Source organism: Mytilus edulis, chromosome 6 (genome assembly GCF_963676685.1).
Source record: "Mytilus edulis chromosome 6, xbMytEdul2.2, whole genome shotgun sequence".
Lineage (NCBI taxonomy): Eukaryota > Metazoa > Mollusca > Bivalvia > Mytilida > Mytilidae > Mytilus > Mytilus edulis.
The window spans coordinates 81,264,654-81,282,804 of record NC_092349.1 but is presented as its reverse complement, the minus strand read 5'-3'; positions in this window follow the sequence as shown (position 1 = coordinate 81,282,804).

The window sequence follows — 18,151 nt, the reverse complement described above, 5'->3', positions numbered from 1 at the left end:
ACAAAATTTTCATACATTTTATCGATATTTTGTTGTGAAGCTTCAGATTGTTCCAACTGCAATATCACACGATTAATTTCTGTTACAATAGAATCACCGATAAGCCAATTTTCCGGTAAACTTTTAGTATCATATTTAATTATTTTAGTAACAGTTTGATTTTTGTCTTTATTTTTACTGACTTGGTCTTCAATTGGAAAATATAGGCACATATTCCATGTCAATAGTGAATGGTCAGGTACTATTTTACGAAGGTCATATCTACCGGGCTCACCAAGACTTTGAATGATAGTAGTAGCTCTTGTTACGCTAAAGGAGTTAAATGAATCCAACATTTCATATGGTAAAATACAGTAGTCCACTACACTGGAACCGCGTGTTGATACAAAGGTAAAGTCGTTGGTTAAAGTTTTCCGACCATTAAGTATGCAACAATTAACATCAATTAGAAAATCACAAAAAAATGTTCCCATATCCGTTTGTCTGAAAGTCGACTATATCGCGCTCTGGTAAGCAATCTATTCCTTCGATTGAATCCGAGAAATCAGAACAACGACTGTTAAAATCACCACACAGATAGAACAAATTACCTTGTGGGATTGTGTATATATGTGTCATTAATGTTTCCATAAATTCGTGTACATTGACTGCTCTAGTTGAGTTTTCTGGTGGCAGGTAGACGACGCAAACGTAAAACATATTGGAATTACAACGTTTATCTTTAAACTGTACCCACATTATACCATCAGTGTTATCATCAACAATTTCAATGTTAAATTGTTGATCAAAGTCATTACGGACCAAAAGTCCTACACCACCCGATCCATTCTTCGCTCGAATATGTATATTCCGTCGGTTATGGCCGTACCAGCAGTAACCATCCACGTTTACAGAATTAGAACCCATAAGGTGTGTTTCGGCAATACCCAGTATGTGTAGATTGCGTTGCATAATACAAGAACTTAAAAGACTATATTTGTCACTATTTACATTATAGTTCCATCCGTTAATGTTCCAAAATCCGCATTCTACCTAATAACCGCCACGACCACTTTTGTAGTGTTTCCCTCGTCGATTTCCACCTCGTGCGCTGTTGTATCCCTGAGTACTATAATTTCGATTTTCATATTCTTCATCTATTGATAGGTGATCTCTTTGTTGGTTTTCACTACGACGTGGGTTGCTGTCAATTCGGTTGTCACGAAATCTTGATTCTCGAGTTCGGACTCTGCCTCCTTTTATTTCTAGTCTATTTTCGCCAATTGCGTTCACAATATTCCGTAAGTTGTTATTCAGAATCCGTTGCGACTTCGACAAATCATTTTCAATAAATATGTCTTTAAAGTTTCGAGAATCTTTCAAATTGCGCTTTTTATCCATGACTTTTCTTTTTTCGTTCAACGATTTGAAAACTACAATTACTACACCGTATTTCCCTTCTTTGTAACTCTTCTTACGATCTGCAGATACCGCTTTTACGTCTTTTAAATGTAGACCATCTTTAATTAAAGCGTTCACCTTGTTTAATACATTCTCTCCGTTGGACTCGGGCAAATTCCTAACAATAACCCGTATAGCCTCGTCTGAAGTTGGTTGCTGTTTCGCCGCGTTTGCATAGGACTTTTCTATATTTTCAACTTTGTCAGACACAGTTTTTAATTCTTTTTGGAACTGTTGTTTAACTTTTTTCATTTCTGATGAAATTTTACTATCGATCAATGACGCTATTGTATTCGGGATTGTTTTCTCAAGATTATCCATTCTTTGTGTAATCATTTGACAAAAACTGTTCATAGATCCCGTTAAACCAACAACTAGGGACTTTAATTCACTAAAATCACTTGAGTTATGTTCATTTGTACAAATAGAATTATCTTTACACTGTGTAGATTGTGTTAAGCGTATAATATCTTCATGGTCATCATTAACTAAAAATTTCAACTTTTTCGATGTCCCTTCAACAGATCCATTTGATAATCGCCTTTTATTTCGTGATGGTGTTTTATCAGACGTACTTTTAACGTTACTCACAGTTTTTTCTTGGTGAATTTCTGCTGTAGTAGTCACTTTACTAACATTAACGGGTGTTAATACCGATTGTACGTATGTATCTGCCAGTTGAGGATTGAGGGGATCAAAACTTAAAATGTCCAAATGCTCCATTTCTCTTGTGAAAACACTCAAAATTGTTCCTCTACTCACAAGTAAGCACTATAGATTGCAGATAATATATTCCCAATGTTTAAATATACTTTAAAATGCACTAAAATCGGATTTTTTTCGCCACAGAAAATAAACACTTTTGAATTTCTTGGCGCATGCGTATATGCGTTTATTTAGGATTTAAAACAAAACTTTGTATTTCTTTTTTTTGTGTGTATTTTTTTATAGGTTAATTATTTTGACTTTATGATACTTTTTTTGGGGTTTTTAGTCAAACTTCATTGTAATTCGAAGTTGATGATTTTTGTAAAACGATTGTTTTAGGTGGTGTTTGTTTCGTTGTTTTGTCCTATAATAGAATATGGAGCAGGTATATGGGGTCTAAAAACATATTCCTGTATTAACTCCATACATAATAGGGTGTGCCATGTATATGCATGACGTTTTTATTTTGACTGTCCCTTTGGTATCTTTCGTCCCTCTTTTATTGAAGATGAAACAATAAAAACATAACTATTAATCCAGCATATGAAAAGCTATTTCTTCTACTATTTAATTTTGATTTAAACTTTTTGGCTAAATCTGAAAAATAAGTTGACTAAACGGTATGCGTTTTCTCATCGTTTAAGGTTGTATTGCGTGACCTTTATTTGCTTTTATCTTCGTCATTCCATCTCTGGACAGTTATGGATAGTTGTTTCATTGGCAATCATACCATAACTATCTATTTATAATTTATATGAAATATAAATTTAATAATAATGACCTCTTTCAGAATTTCAAGCGGTCTGTCATACTTGTTGAAAATGGGTTGCCTCGGATGATTGAACCCCAAGGACGCCACATTTTAACTCTGATATTTGAAATAAGTCTGTATTATAAATTAATTTGTGTCTATTCGTGCAAATATTGAAACAGTAAATGGGGAAGAATAAAAAGAAATAAATAAACAACAATATACTTCGCTTTGAGTAAAAGCCAAATTCTATTATTATTGCCGCAAATCCTTTATTTCGAAAAGCGTAAACAAACACTTTTTCCATATTTTTTTCTAACAAAGCGTAAAAACCAACAGCCCTTTTATCATTACTAATTAGGAACAAAGAAAATTATTTACTAGTTAAGAAATAATCCCTCAGAATTGATTGGATCAATTAGCAAGGTGATGAGACATTACACAAGTAGAGCACGTGTCACGTTAAAAATGTTAATAACATTTAAATCTCTTTATATCATCGAACCAACTTTTAACATATTATTTTTAATATAACCATTTATCTGAATTTATTATCTTGGTGCATATTTAACCTTTGCTTCATATCTTTAGTGCAGTATTTATAAATTCGTCAAGCTTCATTGGATTCAAACAAATATATTACAACTGGACACATTACACAAAATCGGCGCGTGCCATATAAAATGTTAATAACTCTTTTATTTCTGAATATATTTACACCAAAATTAAAATATATGCTCTTTATTCGAATCTGTATCGTACTAAATGACCTTGGTGCTTATTTGACTGGTCCATCATGGGCTTAGTGCACTTCCTGGAGCTTAGTGCACCAAGGCGGCCTAGGTGGTGTTTAGACGTACCGGTGTCAAAGAGACAACAATCCAACCAAAGAGCAGAAAATGGTGCGTCTAAACACGGCCAAGGACTCCTAAGTGCACTAATGCGTTATAATATGCTACTAAGGACTAAAAGAGTGATGTGCAATGTAAAGAAATTTCTTATCTAGATAGAGATTGATATTTAATGCATATATTCAAATTTAATCAATAAAAGATCACAAATAATAATTAAACAATGCCTGTGCCGGTTTTCGTTAATTTTTCCGAAAATCACTAAACTATAAGACACGTGTCAAATTACATAAGTGATTTATTACAACACGAGTACCATAAAAAATTAAAAAATAATTATTTAGAGAGGAAAACTACCCAGACATTTAGATATATTTACCATAAAGATACGTTTTTAATTTTAAAAAAAATCATTTAATATGCATCGGTTTATGATTTAATGAAAAAATATAGAAAATTTTAAGCTGGTTTTTTTTTCAGGAAGGAAAATAATGTTTGCATCGAGAAAAATAGCATCTCCCCTATAAATGATCATTAATTTACCTCTTGTGGGGGCTTAAATTTGGACACCGATCGGGAGGCCTGACTGCCATAAACAACAGATAGCCTGGCATCCGGCCCAATCTAGCTGCGCGTCGTAAGATTAGCCAGGACACCCTAGGCTAAAAAAACAGATTACGAACAGCAAACAGTGGATACACCAATTGATATGTATGAAAGACAACGACGGACACAAAATGATTGCACTGAATAATTTCAACTACCACTGAGATAGATTTTTAAAACCTCCTTATCAAATTAGACATGCATTTAAAAAAAACACCTTGGTTTCAAATTGGAATTAAAAATTGCATTTTCCCAAGAGTTTTAGGTAAAACCCCGTGAATCTCACCTCCTAGAAATTTGAAGTGTCAGGATGTTTGAAAATATGTATGAATTTTCTTACATACTTGAAATTGTATAAGGAATATAAATACATTCAGTATGTTTACTGTACAAACAAACAACAGACACCAATTGTGTCTTATATTGTTAAAGTCATTTTTACTGACAGCAAAATTTGATTAATTGATTATTCAGTGGTTGTTTAAACGTCCAGTGGCAAACACTTCATGCATATTCAGGACGAAAAGTCGTTTCAGAAGTATATTATGAAGTATTTGGTATTACAAATGTTTAAATTTTCTAATTATTTGGTAAATGTCATTTTCTTAGGTAGTTCTAATTAATTTGTACGAATCAAATTTTTCTGACAAAATAATATCTTTTGCCCTAAATTAACAAAACAATGGATAATATAAGGAACTTTGTAACTTACATTAAAAAAAGAGATTATGATTGTTTAATCAGTTGTTATGTCAGTTCGCTCGTGTCAGTCGGATCACTGATTTTCGGCCATATCAAAACATGTCCTGTTGATAAGTATATATGTACAGAACTACAAAAATTTGCAGTGCATGTTAACATAAAAGAATCAAATAATTTCTGCTATGCTTGTAGTGAATACGAAAGCAGCTTACAATATTTTTTAGATATATACATAGTATATAAACGTTTAAAAAATTTATCCGTCAAAGTGAAAAAAAATATATAACATGAAAATAAAAATACATAGATCATTCATTTATTGCAATCAATTACATCAAACATGTAGTTGAAATAATTTCTAGAACCAGTCACTCTCTAAATAGATATAATGAGTCGGACATTGTATGCATAAAAATAAAATTTAGATTTTTAACTGTATGAAATAAAATTAGTAAGGGTTTCGCGGAACACAATGTCTCGCCTTCGTTTGCCGTAAACTTGAACTCTCAGGCTGAACAAAATCAAGACACTATATTTTGATTGTTATGAGCTTCTGTCCAAGTTCACAAATATTTCCGGTGCCTATAAAATAGCCGACTTTAATTAAGTTATTTGAATCTGAGCTGGCAAAATAGCATATTATCTATTATGCTGGTATCGGCAAAACAGCTACACGTATTGCCTTTAATGAAAATGCATATCAATTTTAAATACTATTCTAAATAAAATATCTTTGAGAATCGTGTAAAAAGCGTTCGTTGTTCAGTCGTCAATGAATCATTCAACGTGCGTGTATCGTGCGTGCGTGTATCGTGTATTTATCATTCATCGTGCATCGTGCGTGTATCGTGCGTTCATCATTCATCATTCATTTTGCGTTAATCCTCCGTGTAACGCTCATCGCTCATCGTGCGTGTATCGTGTATCGTGCGTGTACCGTGCGTGTATCGTGCATTCACCGTGCGTGTATCGTGCGTGTGGTCAGTTTGAATTTTAGAAGGTCTGTACGTAGGGTTGATGATTTCATTGGTAAAGATGCATGTTTGTACAAACTGTCATGCATATTAATCATCTGACGTTCCTTGTGGCAGCCAGTGTCACACTGGGTAAAAATAGGATTCTTATCGACAATTAATACTAAATTTCGATTGATTAAATGTTCACTTATTCACTTAATTCATCCAATTGTAATAATATTAACTTGTAAAAGTCAATAAAAGATTTGTTCGCCTAAAATTAACCCATACTGATCCAAATACATTTATGCTCCAGCTCCTACTAGACCGTACGAGTCTATACAGTCCGGACCGTACGCGTACGGCCCAAATACTCATATGGTCTGGAACATGTACATTGTATGTGCCTCTTTCAAGTCAGAAGCCTGAAATTCAGTGGTTGTTAAATTTTGTCGTGTTACAATTTTTTTTGTGTACACTAATTAGGCCGTCATCTCGTTTTGAATTGTTTTATATTTGTGTTTTCAGTGCCTTTTGTAGCTGACTTTGCGACATCGGCTTTGCTCATTGTTGAAGGCCGTATGTCTGTTAATTTTTGTGTCATTTGGTCTCTTGTGGAAGGTTGCCCCATTGGCAATCATACCACATCTTCTTTTTTTATATAGGTGTTTGTATAAATTTGATTTGAATGGTTCCTTACGCTCTAACAGAAATTAATTTACTGCATAATCCTATCTAACATAAATATAATAGAAAAAAACCGTTATGACCGTTATGTCAAACATAGGACCGTTTAGAAATTAAAATATAGTAACACAATGTATCTTAATATATGAAGGTACATGTATATATGGAATTTTTTTCTAGATTCAATTGTATAAACATAACAATTGTATAAAAGCAGTATAAATATAATTCAAGTGTTCCCACTGTTCAGCCATACCTGTTCAAACTAAGAATAGCAATGAAATACACATCTTGTGTTTATTATGTAATAATACATGTGTTAAATATTGTTTATAATCATTTTGTTTATCATGTGACGGATAGGTATGTATTTGTACATTTTATATAACACACCCAATTGTTGTTCTACACAATACTTCATCATTATTATTTAGGCAAGCCGGCAGTCGAAAAAATGCAATTACAAAGATACTGTACCGTACAAGGTAAAGTGTCCATACACACTGACAAAACAATATGTTAGACTAAAATGTATATCAACCAATATGAAACTACTATGTTATAGTAGTGTCAGCATCAATTGAACGACCGAAGACTAACTATCGTATTCCTTTATAACTTAATTGGATAAAGGCAGATGTGGTGTGAGTGCCAATGAGACAACTCTCCATCCAAATAACAATTTAAAAAAGTAAACCATTATAGGTTAAAGTACAGCCTTCAACACGGAGCCTTGGCTCACACCGAACAACAAGCTATAAAGGGCCCCAAAATTACTAGTATAAAACCATTCAAACGGGAAAACCAACGGTCTAATTGGTACAGATATTTTCAAAAGACAAATAGTGGGTTTGTCACGAAATAGAAGTTTCTTCATAATATAAATTCTTAATGGAATAACTATTCTGGAATATCATTTTCATTAGAATAAATATAACAGTATATGTTCCTAACGGAATAAATGGTAAAGAATATATATGTTCCAACGACCAACAGGGACAAATAATATGACATTGTTTATAAGAACGTTTTCGGTGGAACTTTTATCACTAGGTGAAACAAATATACGTTGACGGGTTAAATCTTGTTGTATGACAGTTGCATAGAGTTCTGTTATATTGACGAAAATAGTGTACATACATTATCAGACTTAGTTTAAAACTGAGAATGGAAATCGGGAATGTGTCAAAGAGACCAAACCAAAGAGCAGAAAACAACCGAAGGCCACCAATATGTTTTCAACACGGCGAACACATCCTGCATCGGAGTTGTGTCTCAGTTTTCCCCAAACAAAAATGTGTACCAGTTCAGTGACAACAAACGTCATATTCAACTTCGAAATATATAAATGAACTAAAATTAAAAATCATACAAGACTAACAAAGACTAGAGGCTCCTGACTTGTAACAGGCGCAACAATGCGGAGGGGTCAAACATGTTTTATGAGATCTCAACCCTTCAACTATACCTATAGTAAATGTAGTAAAACAAACACATAGCAATACGCACAGTAAAACTCAGCTTAAAGAAAGAACTACATTAAAAAAAGAAAAAACAAGCAAACGAAAACAATCGACAAAAACTACATATAAAAACTAAGACACCAACAAATGTTTTTTTGTAACTGATCGAAAATCCTAACTTGTTTAATATGGTTTAATAAAATATTTTTGACATACACTCACAAACCCGATATAAAGTAACAGTAACCGAATGTTAAAGAAGGTTAAAAAAAAAGCCTGCTTGATACATGTATATTTGTTATTTAAATTTTTGCATAAAACTCCTATCAATCAAAACATATATAATTATAATATACATCAAAGAATGACAACTGGCTCGTGTCCACTATCTGATCATACTTATGTAGAAATATAAACAGCAGTAAAACAAAATTTTTATACTGAAGTATTAGAACAAGAAAAAGGAAATAGTAGCAAATTATGGAAACACTTGCATAATGTAAATGGTAGTGAAAATCATCATAACCATGCAATCTTAAATGACTGTAGTAATAAACCAATTACAGACCCTAAAAGCATTGCTGATACTTTCAATAATTATTTTACAAATATTACTGAAAATGTTAATCTTAATTCAAACTCAAGCACCAGTTGTTCTGGAAAACTTGATAATTATATTTCATGTCGTGTACCAGAAAATGTCTTTTTTACCATACCACAAATAACTAATGAATTTGTTCTCCATCAATTAATCACACTTGATGAGAAAAAAGCAACAGGTCTTGATAATATCAGTGCAAAGTTTTTAAAAATGTCATCACACCTAATTTCAGTTCCATTATGCCACATTTTTAATTTAAGCATAAGAAAATCAGTGTACCCATCGTTATTCAAACTGGCTAAAGTTCTACCAGTTTTTAAAAATAAAGGTTCAAAAAATGATGTTTTTAATTACAGACCTATTGCAATTTTACCATTACTATCTAAGATCCTTGAGCGACACGTAAAAACTCATTTCATGAATTTTCTAAACAAATATAATCTATTGTATGTCATGCAATCAGGCTTTCGTGCAAACCATTCCTGTCAAACTGCTATGACTTCTTTGATAGATAAATGGTTAAAAGCCGTTGATGAAGGAAATTTAGTAGGGGCAGTATTTTTAGATCTATGTAAAGCTTTTGATCTTCTAAATCACAAACTGCTCCTTCAAAAATTACAAAAATATAAATGTTCTTATAATTCAATTCATTGGTTTACTTCGTATTTAGCTGTTAGACATCAAGTCGTATCAATTTCAAATACTTTTTCAGATGTATCTACATTAAAAGCAGGTGTACCTCAAGGGTCCGTTTTAGGTCCTATATTATTCTTAATATTTATTAATGATTTGCCTTTGTGTAATCCTAATCATAATCTTGATCTTTTTGCTGATGATAGCACTATTTCTGTAATTGGAAAAGACAAAAGGTATATAAGTCAGACACTCAATGTTGTATTAGAAAATATTTGTCAATGGGTTGATGAAAACAAAATGTTAGTTAATGTGTCAAAAACTAAGACAATGTGTATAGGTTCAAAACAAAAACTGTCTGTAATGTGTAATGACACATTAAATGTATCCATTAATGGCCAAAAGATTAATGAAAGTCACTGTGAAAAAGTCCTGGGTATTTTTGTTGACAAAACTCTTTCTTGGTATGATCAAATTAATCATATAATCAAAAAAGTTAATTCTTCATTAGCTTTATTAAAAAGAATCAAGAAATACTTGAATCACAATGCACGAATTCTATTTTACAATGCGTATATTCTTCCACATTTGGATTACTGTTGTTCAGTATGGGGAAACTGTAACAAGTTTTTAGTTGACGGTCTACTAAAATTGCAAAAAAGGGCAGCTAGAATTATTTTAAACGAACACGATATTCGAAAACCATCTATTGAACTATTTGAAAAATCTGGAATCATTCCTGTTACTAAGAGAATATTTTACCACAAATCATTATTAATGTATAAATCAAAACACCAACTGGCACCAAAATATTTATCCAATCTTATTGTGCCTACAAGTAGTAAACAATCGTACAATACTCGACTTTCATCATCGGATAATTTTATTGTCCCTAAATCAAATACAGAATTATACAAATCAAGTTTTTCTTTTAGTGGTCCAAAAGTGTGGAATTCACTGTCCAGTGAAATTAAAAAATCAAAAAGTATATCTGCATTCAAAAACTCTTACAAGTCATTTTATTTTTAAAAGTGTTGAATTTATAAGTTAAGCCACAATGTATACCATAGTTGTTTTTGTTGTTGTTGTTATATTACTTTATATACGTCTATTGTTTACATGTGTGTAACAGTAGATTAATTATTTTTTATTCATATTGTTAACATTGTATGCATGTAGAGAGCCTTATTGAAAATTGGTTTAATCCAAATGAGTCACTCTCTTTAAATAAAGATATTATTATTATTATTATTATTATTATTATTCAATATTCATAAATCAATTAAGTGAAAACAAATCTGAGTCACAAATCAAAACCGAGGGAATGCATCTACTGTAAGTGTAAAATAACGGAACAACAGAAATACTGAACTGCTACAAAAACAAACGCCAACATACATTGAAATGAACTATTTGATAACAAATGCTATATTGCTGATTTGGTACAGTTGACTATACAAACCTCCCGCTTATATGGCAATGTTGAAAATTCCGCTAAAATGCAATACTGCTATTAGAAATACATACATATTAAAGTACATAACAACGGACACCTTCCATCCATTTACAGTACACCACAATAGAAGTAAGAACGGTGCGTCACACGAAAGTATTAACGATACGAAAGGTGACATCACATGTACATTTCTAAAAACAGGATATAAAATTGGGATTAACTTTACACTGTTTTTTTTTAACTGTTTCAAGAATAGTAATATAGAAAAAATCTCATATCTAAATAGATTAAAAATTAACAACAGTTATAATATCTTTGACTGGTGTTATGTTAATGATTCTTATATTGATATTGTTTATTGTAGATTAAAATTTTTTTTAATCTATTTAGAATGGTTTATTCAAAGAATCGACAAGATTTAAATGAATCGTAATTGTATAAAATTTAGGTGCTCTATAAACCATATGGATGTGATAACCCATTTGTAGCATTTTCTACAGATGCAGCAAAATTTCCATATCTTTGTATTTATATCTTTGAAAGATTTAAGTAAATGTTTGAAGTTGAAGACGAAACCCCGAAGTTAAATCATTATAATATGAACTTTCTATAATATATTTGCCAATTTGAGGTTTGTTACTTTCTGATTGACCGAACTTAGAAATGTGATAGTTCAAGCGAGGATGTTGAGTTTTAGAGAGAAAAATAATGTACAATAATTTCATCATATATACCAGAATTCAAAATTTTGTATTTGTTCTAGACGCGTGTTCCGTCTATAAAAGACAAGTCAGTGATGCTCGAATAAAAAAAGTTTTAAAGGCAAAAAAAAGTAGAAAAGCAAATCAGAAAAATTAGGGTTCTGAACCAATGTCGTTGCCAGAGGGGATGCAGTGGTCATTTTATTTGAAAGCTTGTTTGATTATAATAATATATCAATAGAGTTATAAAAAATATTGATAAAGGATATGAGTAAACTGTTGCTGTTCATTATTTGCATCTTGTATTTATTTGGTACATACATCAAATTCACCTATTCCGTTTTAGATAAGACAACTGTCTTTTTTCAAAAAATGGTAAAATTTGGTATAAATTGTAACAAGTGAAGGCATATGGTCGTGACTTCTGCACTATTTTTGCGTGAAATTCGGTTATAACCTTCTCGTATGCAAACAATTGTTTTCACAAAGCATTTTGAACAAAGAGGTGTCAAAATGTATCGTCTTTGCTTATACGAGTACAGTTAACATTAATAATTTAATTTTACATCTTAGATTGTGCAACAGTGCCATGCCAGTATTGTATTACCGACTGCCCTTTGATAAAGAAATGAAAATTTATGTTTTCACACTTTACTTCAGCTTTTATTATTAACGTAATGTTATTGTGTTACATTTTCAGGAAGCAATTGCTTCCGGTTAATATGGGACAACGTTGGTCCAGCTTCGAGGGAGTAACGTGTTCTAAAGATACAGCTTTCACTGGGGTAAAGCTGATGACCGTAACTGCATTCACGGTCATCCCAAGATGTCGGACGAAAAATTAGGTCAGTTTCTGTATTGTCTGTTAAAGTGTTTCTATATCATTTTCTTTACAAATCATACACTGAAACGATGTAAATTTATAAAAGAATCACTCGGAAATCACTAATTACTTCCGAGAAATGTGCATGAAACGGGAAATTCGATTTGAAAAAATCGCTCAGATGACCGTAAATCAAAATCGAGATGACCGTAACAGAATTAGTGATTCAAGGGTGACCGTAATTGCTTTTAAGATGACCGTAATTTGTAAATGATGACCGTAACTTTTAAAGGATGACCCTCAATTCTAAGAAATATCCTTGTTTATATAACTACCTTTTTGTATCAAATGATTAATCGTGTTGGTATAGACATATTAATATGAGAGTATGATCCTATAGGTAGAAGAAAATAAGACGTGCTTCAAATGCAAAGATTACCATATGTATCTTTTTACAGTAGAGGGTTTAATTTTTTTTAGATGAATTTGCAAAAAGACATGTAAATGAACAGGTAGGGAAAACATGCTACAAAAGCGCGATAAAATGATACTTTACAAGTATAATGAAAAAATGCGGTTCACAGCCCCCATGCAACTGCTCGACAAAAGATTTTTTTTAATTTCTGGGATTCTTTTTAATGACATATAATAAATACACATTTTTAAAAATGCCAATGCATGTACATCAATTGATATTATATCGTCTTCCATGTTGTCGTGCAAATAAAATAACAGAAATATTTTGAAAATATCATACGACTAAATTAGTGAAGGTGAGCTCCAGAAAAGTAGATCCTTAAAATAGTCTTGTACGAAAAGCGTATCACAAGGGGGAACGTTGTTGGTTATTTGTATATATACAGAAATGTTATTCATATAGTCAGGATTCTTCTTCTTCAAAATTATCTCCCTATTACGCCAGTTCATGCTCACAATCGTAGAAATGGAAGCCACTGTAGGGATGACTCTCTGCCAATTTTGCTCTTGAAAACTGATAAATTTATCCACATAGCACCATTACGATCGATCGTTATATGTCAGTTATATTTTAAAAGACAAATGTATCTACTAGCTAATGAGCATCAGTTAATGATCTTGTCTGCATTGATTAAACTTAAAAAATATTGTCTGTTTGGATGTCAGGTGGAATTTTCGAAAATTCTTAAGCATTTAAAAAAATTCTAATTAAATATTTCGTGGAAGGGCAGACTAAACATTTTCAGTGGTTGAAGATTATAAACCCTAGTTATCACACACAAGAAAATCATATTTTTTCGAAGATATCCATTTTCATCATCCAAATTCAAAGACTGTCGTCAAGTACTTTTAGAAAAAAAAAACCAATTCGAACTACTCTGTTTTTGTGATTCATTAGATAGGTATTTCACTTGACCCATATATTTCATATTTTCGTACTGTCATTCTTTTACGTTATAAAGTCAAACTGTAGCTTTGATATATAAAAGTGATAGAATCTGAAGCCAGATGCTATATCAAATACTCTTGCTTTGTACGTTTTAAAGACAAAATATACACCCCAAACATGCCCTAACATAAAAAGGTGCACTCGATTTTCTCTTTTCGATACAATCGTTACCTATTTCGGGGAATTTTTTCTTGATTCACATAATGGAAGGGCAGACACGAATATTTCTGAACTAAAAGATTGATATGTTGTCCGTCCGTGGTAAAAAATTTTCTACATCCAACTTATAGATACCCATGTCGTCGATACATTAAAAACTTATGCAAATGGTGTTTTTAAAGTAAAACACTTCGTAATTGAGAAGAAAATTGTCGTTTTATTTGTTTCTATTAACTTTTTAAAATTTTGTTACTATATCAAACATTACAGTAAACATTTATCGCTTTCTCGATAAAAGTTATCAAAGGTACCAGGTTTATAATTTAGTACGCCAGACGCGCGTTTCGTCTACATAAGACTCATCAGTGACGCTCATGTCAAAATATTTATAAAGCCGAACTAGTAAAAAGTTGAAGAGCATCTGAGGATCCAAAGCTTCGATTCTTTTGTTTTATTTCAAAAGTGTTTCCGCCTGCATATATCAAGACAAATTAAGATTTTAATCTGCCCTCTGGAACCATACACATACTCGATTACCAAATATTCGTATGTATTATTAATGTTTTTAATGCTCCATTTATTGGCATTATGTTTTTCTGGTCTGTGCGTACGTTCGTCTGTTCGTCTGTTTGTTTGTCCGTTTGTCCAGCTTCAAGTTAAATAAAATTGAAACTTAGTACACATTTTCCCTATGGTATGATCTTTTTAATTCTAATGCCAAATTACAGTTTTATCCCATTTTCACAGTCCAATAAACAGCGAAAATGAAAGTGTAGATAAGGCATCCGTGTACTAGGGACACATTCATGTTTCTTCAAATTTTCGTCGTATCGCTGTCAATTTGTGTTAAAAATTTTAACGTCGTTATCAATAAATATTTCATTATTTACGAGAAATATGCAATTTACTATCATTGTCATAAATCCAAAATACGGCCAATTATATTATAGTGTAAAAAAAATTTATGAAACATATTTTTTATATCCGCTAACCGATCCCCTATTGATATCGACAAACTCAACAAAAAAGTTTTGAATACAATACGGATATTTCTTAGAATTGATGGTCATCCTATAAAAGTTACGGTCGTCCTATATAAATTACAGTCAGTCTTTACAAATTACGGTCATCCTTTACAAGTTACGGTCATCTTTTTACCAATCACGGTCATCCTTGTTTTATGTTACGGTCATCTTGAAAATATTTTGATTATGATTAACGGTCATCTGAACGATTTTTTTTAAATCGAATTTCCCGTTTCATGCACATTTCTCGGAAGTGATTAGTGATTTCAGAGTGATTCTTTTATAAATTTACATCGTTTCAATGTATGATTTGTAAAGAAAATGATATAGAAACACTTTAACAGACAATACAGAAACTGACCTAATTTTTCATCCGACATCTTGGGATGACCGTGAATGCAGTTACGGTCATCAGCTTTACCCCAGTGGCTTTAAAGAAAGCTTGGCAAATTTGTAAGATTCAAATCGAATGTGCTTGATATTCTTCCTAATTGTATATATGTTACATCTACATTATATATAAACATTATAATTTTAACACAAGTATCTCTAGTACATAAAGCAAATTCCAAATGAAATATTTTTTCAACAAACCCCTTTCGAGTTCGTTGCATTTGCGTCCAAAACATTTGTTTTAATGGACATCATGCGTGAGTGTAGGGGCAAAGTCACTTCCCTCTCATGTTGAGCGAGCGGTTGATAGATATGATGCCATATTTGCACGGAACATTGGACAAATTGAATGATTGTAATTGATAATCAGTACCGCTGTCATTAGGGACTTGGGATAAATTACCTATGGGATAGCAATTATTTCTAGTTTATACTGCAAAATCACGACCAAGAAGACGCTTGTAATAGTGCACGTTACAGACAATCATCCTATCTGGTAAACAACTTCATTACGGCGCGAATAAATGACGAAATATCCGGTTGGTGGACAACTCGTAAGTGGTCAATTGTTTTTCTTCAAATCTCACTTGCTAATCCCAGGACGATGTTTGGAATTTACGACACAAGTGGTAATTTCATTGTTTTCATATACTCTCTGTGTCTTTATTTTATTATCGATGCGTCATATACTTGTCCTGAATAATACTTAAATCTGATGCAAGATTTGTCCCTGTATAAGACTTTTGAATCAGTCTCGGATGATTCATGCATTTCAGATGCCCTGTCGGAACAGCTGGTAAAGATAGAATTTGATTTCGTGAAATGTTATATTTTTCACGTGCGCTTTGCTTTTCTGTTAATACGCATCTACATACGATATTTACAATGAATATTGATAGAGTATCTTATATTTCAGACACCAGTTATTTGGCATCACTTAATGTTTAAACTGCTGGCCAGCTTTTGTTTTTGTTATGAAAAACAAAATGATGAAAACTTAGTAATCTTTCTTCTATATTATTCATTTTATCAAAGAAAACATGTCTTCGCTTTGTCAGAGGTTCAACATTAACACGACATGAAGACTGCTATATTTATACATACATGTAGTTTCTACATATTATTGTCTCATTAAATTTAACGTCCGAGCCGTCAATATTCTTGATTAGCCTACCTGTGTGATGTATTCATACTTAATAGGTCATTTAAAAAAGTATTCTGGAACACACGCTAAGTCATCATCACATTATCAATATTCAAAAGGCTATTATTTGAACTTGGAATTATTTTTAATTATGGAATTCGCATAATTTCTTGTGTTTAAATTTTTTTATAAATTCCATGTTTATTTTGTCATGTTTGTATTATGTTCTTTTGAGCGGTTAATAACACTTTCCATACAATGTATTTTGGTTAGGTAGTGTGTGCGCGGCACAGTACATTCTATTGAAAATATGCTATTTTCTTTGTAATAGAAAGTGTTGTGCGCAGCACAGAACATTTCAGTACAGAATAATCGTGGAATTTATTGAAAATTTCAATAACAAGAAATCAAGCAAATTCCATAGTTAAAAATAATTCCAAGTTCAAATAATAGACTGTTATTTGCTTTCTCTGACGTATAAGTTTGGCGGGGGTTATACAAATGTGTGATCCCTTAACATTGTACACTGATTTAAAAAAAGAAGATGTGGTATGATTTCCCATCTTTTTCCAATTTCAAAATAAGAGAGAACTTAACAACTTTAGGTCAATGTACGCCCATCAACAATGAGCAAAGCCTATGATGGTAAAGCACAGTACAAGATCAAACTGATAAAACTCAGTTGTTAATGGCTTGACTTATAAGAGATTCAGATTATCGTTTTTCTACTGATTCTGAAAATGTGTAATTTCCTGTGTATTTTAAACTTTCATTTTAATAACTGAATGGACTCGGAAGAAAGAGACAAAACGACTTCGAATTTTTGTATACTAGAAGGTCGATTTTAACGTATTTTTTATACAATCCCTAATCATGTTTAAAAGATTACAAATTTAACGTGTAAATAAATCATGACAATTGTCTTAAACAAACGCATTTCTTTAACATTATGTTTTACTATGTTTTGTTCTTTTACAGCAGACAGCAGTAATGTCGATGTAACAATTATAATGAAAATACAGACAGAAACGAAACAATTCGGTGAAGTAGTTGATCGATGGACAAGACATACAGAACTAACAGCATTGACAATAACTTGTTTGTAAGTAATGATATAACCAATCTGTTTGTTGTTGTAGTCGAGCGTTTTGATTTGTGATTAGGTTTTATTGACTTCGCACCATTTAATTCAATTTTGTAATTTTGATTTGTTTTTGTATTGATAAATACACAGTTCATGATAAGTAATGGAAGCACCAGTAGTGTGATGAGTAACCTCATGACAGAGTACAACTGAAGGTAATAAACATAAACGTAGGATTAGCAGAAACACAAGAAAAGCGACTGTTGCATTTAAAGATCTTCGACAACACTGTTGATATTGAGTTGAGACATATCAATTATTTTTGTAAGTATGATATGAAGTCAAAATAGTGTGTCCACACAAGAGCATGAAGCATCAATTGAAGATCGATCTGTCTCAATATTGTCAAATAGATCAACATATAAAACAGGCTCTCTAGTTTCTGAAGTATCCTGCATGCTGAATTCGTTGCGGTATATGAGATTCATACACTGATCGAAATGTTATGTCATTGAATGACCAAACAACATCAAAATATAAAA